General features: G+C 44.1%; 1 non-coding gene across 1 annotated transcript; it reads left to right on the top strand.

Moving 5' to 3' along the window:
- Window positions 1–3,258: 3,258 nt before the first annotated feature.
- On the top strand, window positions 3,259–3,994 carry LOC100466538. Its single transcript, XR_004623078.1, has 3 exons — window positions 3,259–3,407; window positions 3,515–3,519; window positions 3,789–3,994. It is a non-coding gene; the product is annotated as an uncharacterized LOC100466538 (transcript).
- Window positions 3,995–5,302: the final 1,308 nt, after the last annotated feature.

Here is a 5,302-nt window from a genome sequence, read left to right on the forward strand (position 1 = left end):
CGATGCTTCATTACTTGCGTATAACACCCAGTGCACCATGCAATACGTGCCCTCCTTACCACCCATCACCAGTCTATCCCATTCCCCCACCCCCCTCCCCTCTGAAGTCTTCAGTTTGTTTCTCATAGTCCATAGTCTCTCATGTTTCATTCCCCCTTCTGATTACCCCCCCTTTTCTTTATCCCTTTCTTCCCCTACTGATCCTCCTAGTTCTTATGTTCCATAGATGAGAGAAATCATATGATAATTGTCTTTCTCTGCTTGACTTATTTCACTTAGCATTATCTCCTCCAGTCCCGTCCATGTTGCAGCAAATGTTGAGAATTCGTTCTTTCTGATAGCTGAGTAATATTCCATTGTATATATGGACCACAGCTTCTTAATCCAGTGATATAGAAATTTCTATTCTCTGGGGAACAAAATTCATTTGCAGTGCGGTGAACAGGCAACATCTGTGTTATCACCAGTTTTGGACAATTTCATTTCTATCCTACAGTCTGTATTCCCCTGGGGATCTCTTGAACAACCCCAGCACTCCAATGAAAGGACACAATATAATCTCTTTGGTCCATTTCCAAGTCTTGGACACTTTTCCCCTCAGCAGATATTATGCAAAACTTACGACTTAGACAGGAAAATATAGAGAGTTCCTTACGACTGGTGTGGAAAGGAGAAGGAAGTTACAAGAAGTAGTAGGACCTAGCAACTGGACAAAAAAAAGCAAAACAAAACAACAACAACAACAACAACAAAACATGGCATCCCTGAATTGAGCAATGGGCTAAGGGTTGGGGGCCGTTTTGAGTGCCAGTTTCTATTTAACCAGGAACATAGAAACTGGAATATATTTCAGGGAAGAGAGGAATAACTTTGAAGGAAAAGTAGAAAATTCTGAGGATTTGTGGTTGTTGTGTCAGATGCCAAAGGGAGGTACTGAAAAATGTCTCCTGGCTTTGCCAGTTATAAACTGAGACCTTAGAACCAATTAAACCGCCAGAGACGAATAGGACAAAAGCACACACATTTGATTCAATTTTTACATGTACGTGGGAAACTTCCCAAGAGGATGAAGACCTAAAGCAATGACCAGCGCAGGATCGAACTGCATTAGATCATGTTTCTTTTAGACAAACACACAATACATTTGTGAAGAATTGACAAGATAAAGGGGTTTGGTCCATGGGTAGTAAATGGTGAAGAAGTAACTAGAAACAAAACAGTTAGTTTAACAAGGTTTGTTTGCAGATTCCACTGGTACCCCGTATGGCTGATAAGAGTTTGTCTCCAGGAAAAGAATTTATTCCTTGCCCTTAGGCAAAAAGGGAGAGCCTTTTCTGTATTTACTGATTCTTAACTACCTTTAGTGTGAAATGATTTTTATGCCAAAGAACCATTGTTTGGGGTGACATGGTCTGGCTTCCTTCAGCAGGAATAAGGAATATGTCCTCATGTATTTAGGTTTTCTTTTATTTCTTTCACCAGAGTTTTGTAGTTTTCCTCATATTGATCTTGTTCATTTTTTATACATTCACATCTTCATATTTCATTTTTCTTTGGTGCTAATGTAATTTTTTTTCAAATTTCAATTGTTCATTGCTGGTATTAAAGAAAGCAACTGGTTTTTGTGTATTAACCTTGTATCTTGCAATTTTGTTCTAAAAAGACATCATATGTATCCTGTAGATAATTGAGGACATTAAAAGCAAGAGTATTCCACTATTTATGCTCAAGGAGTGCTAATCTGCAAGGGATCTGTAGAATGGATTGGAAGGAAAAGAGGCTAGAGGCAGGGAGTCCCTGTAGGAGACTTTTCTGCCAGCCCTCCAGGAGACAGTAAGTTTCCAAATAAGTGTATTACCGCACCAATGGAAGAGTAAGGACAGATTCAAGAGGCAAATACCCTAAAGTGGCCCTTCTCCTTCATGCCTCTGGGTCTCTTTCTTTCCAAACTCCAACTTGTCCTTGTACCCAGTGTGCAGGAAGCCAAATTCTGAGACACTGCATTTAAAGCAAGGAAAGCTTTATAGTCAAGAGGGCAGCCCAAGGAGAAAGTAGGGGAACATTCCCAAAGCTGCCTTGCCCTGTGAGCTCAGGGACCACTTATACACATGAAAGGAAGGTAAGGGGTTTCCTGAAACTCACTGGGGAGTCCTTGAAACAATCTAGAGGTCTGCATTCTTGCGGACCATGAGGTGCTATGGGGGACCTGGGATCAGATACACCAGGACAGTTGTCACTGTTTGGTCCCCATAGGTTTCTACAGTCAGTGGTTAAACAGGAAGTAGGAGTAAAAAAGCAAAGTTAAGGGTTGCTCTTGCATGACATTAGGAGGTAAGGCTATCAGGGACACCTGGGTGGGTCAGTACTGGGCTCTTGGTTTCAGCTCCAGGCATAATCTCAGGGATACTGAGATTGAGCCCTAATCAGGCTACAAGCAAGGTGGGGACTCTACCAGGGGATTCTCTCCCTTTGCCCCACCACCCACTCATGCTCTCTCTCTCTCTTTGTCTCTCTCAGATAAATAAACAAATAAATCTTTCAATGAAAAAACGAGGTACATAAAACATAAGTAGCAAATAAAACAACGTAGACCGAAGCTAATAATGGAACTAGGACCAGTAGAGCGTGCCTATGCTTCCAGACGGGTCCGGGGACCAAGCATCTGGCTTCCTCTTCACACACAGCTCCCTCTTTGGGGTGACCTTACCATCCTCTTCGCCTACCTTCTCATTAATCCTCACAATCAGTTCAGGTGTGTGGCCTTCTCTCTCGCAGCGCCTCACAGCCCCCGGGGTCTCCTCCACCACAGCCCAGAGAGCTGTTCCCGGTTAGTAATATGCAATGTAGTTGTCTGTTTATCCGACCGTCTCTGTCATTAGATCATGAGCTTCTGAAGCTGAGAAGCCCGTATCTGGCCCAAGAAACGTGCACATGAATGAGTAATTCATTCAAGTCTGCTGTTGCAACTCGCAACATTACCAGGTACGTGACTGACTATTTTATCAAATATACATGGTGTGTCCTCTCCTGATAAACTGAAATCATAGAGCTTCAGCACACTAAAGCTTAAGACCAGGAAGGAAGTTCTCCACCCATATCAGGAAGTCAGTACTTCCTCAAAGTTATTTAAGTCACATTGTTTCTAGGAGTAGGCTTGCTCTTCCTGTAATTGCAGTGACACTGGCTTTAACCAGTGATTGGAGAGCGTGGGTCTCATCCACACTGTGCACGAGCAGTGCACCTTCCAAGCACTAGGTTCCCTGTCCTCTGTCCTAGGGCTCGGAACCCTTCCCTGCTGCACGCACGCGGTGCTGGCCTACCTGGCAGGGGAACAGCAGACCAAAGCCTCTGAGCCTGGCACTCACCACTGCCTCTGTTCTCAGCGGGAGCCCCAGCACGGAGACCTGGTAAGAGCAGAAGCCTGGGGGCTGGGGAGGGTAGAGCCGTGAAGATGGCCAGAAGGTCCAGGTCAAATAGATGGGGGAGAAATATTGCAGGAGGGAGGAGGGAAGAGACAAGGTTCTGGACCAGTAAGTACAGGACAAAGAGAAGGATGGGATCTGCCAGTCAGAGGAACAGTCATCTTACCTCACATTCCTCCTCCCTGGGCTTCGGGTCCTTCAGAGAATTGTGAGACTCAAGTCAGAAAGAAGATGGTTTAAAAAGCAAAAAAAGGACCAATGAAATCTTAAAAGGCGCACTAAGGGTCTAAATGGTTGTGGTAATAATTTTGCTCTTATGGCTTCTGCTACTGCCTTTTTCTCATTTTCTTTCCTCCTCCTACACAGATGATGCTGGATCTTCTGGGACCCTTTCCTCTCCTCCTGGTGCTGCTGGGATCATGGGGGCTGGTGCATCCACTTGGTGCTTGGGCTCAACTCCTCACCAGGGCTCAAAAGTTTGAAATATCGCATGTAAGACCTGGTCCTGTCCAATGCAACAATGAAATGCCTTGTGTCAATAGTCTTTTTGAGAAATATAACAGCTTTGTGAACCGGAGGTTTGAAACATCAAATACAAGATCAGGTCCTCTCCAATGTAGGAGTGAAATGCCTCGTGTTAAGAAATGTATTCTTAAAGGAAGTATTCAACAAGTGGACATGACAATTATAAATATATATGCCCCCAACAGGGGAGCAGTAAGATACACAAGCCAACTCTTAACCACAATAAAGAGACATACAGATAAAAATACACTAATAGTAGGGGACCTCAACACCCCACTATCAGAAATAGACAGAACACCCTGGCAAAAACTAAGCAAAGAATCAAAGGCTTTGAATGCCATACTCGACGAGTTGGACCTCATAGATATATATAGAACACTACACCCCAGAACCAAAGAATACTCATTCTATTCNTTTATTTGAAGGTGGCAAGGATAGCTCATAGAATGTTGGAGTACTTTCACACACAGGTTCTAATCCTGACGACCAATGCATCCTACATCTCTCCTATGGTTTTTGTATTTCATCAGATAATGTTTTTGTTTTTGTTTTTTTAAAGATTTCACTCGTTTATTTGACAGAGAGAGAGCAAGAGCATAAGCAGGCAGAGTGATAGGCAGAGGGAGAGGGAGAAGCAGGCTCCCCACTGATCAGAGNCTGGTGGGACTTGAGTCCTCCCATTTAGAGCAGCTTTCGATAGTGTTCATCTTTAAGCCGTGTGGCATTTACATCGCATAGTTTCAAAGCATTCAAGCCCAGTCCGGGGCAGCGGACACAAGGGTCTGTGTTCACGTGTGGTGTGACCCGTGCAGGGGTAGCACCGTCCTCAGGGAAAGGGGTCTTCTGATGGCAGCGTCGAGCTGATCAGTGATCCTGATGGGCTTCTGTACTCTATACATGTTACCTGGACATTTCAGGACATTCTTGGAGAAGGTAACCTAGTAAAAGGCTGACTTGCCTTTCATCCGGCCTCTCAGTTACTCACTCTTACTCAACCATTACTCAACTATGGTTATTTATACATTAGGGAACTCATAGATTAAAGAAACTGTGGGAGGGAGTAAGCATGAGGATAACTTGGGGAAAATCTTTTCTGCCCAGAGGTGTTTGTTCTANAGCCCAAAGCTGGTCTAGGTCCCAGGACCCTGAGATCGTGACCTGAGCAGAAGGTAGATGCTTAATAGACTGAGCCATGCAGGTGCCCCCGATAATGTTTTCAATATAAATAGAAGTAGATATAATAATCTACTCTAGCCTTAGAGGCACTTCTCCCATTATNAGACATGACGGTCACTAGAGACCGTCTAAGCAAAGCTTAGAGCAGATGTTCCAGCAGCTCTCAACTCTGGTTTCAT

The sequence above is a fragment of the Ailuropoda melanoleuca genome, unplaced genomic scaffold, assembly GCF_002007445.2.
Source record: "Ailuropoda melanoleuca isolate Jingjing unplaced genomic scaffold, ASM200744v2 unplaced-scaffold6683, whole genome shotgun sequence".
Lineage (NCBI taxonomy): Eukaryota > Metazoa > Chordata > Mammalia > Carnivora > Ursidae > Ailuropoda > Ailuropoda melanoleuca.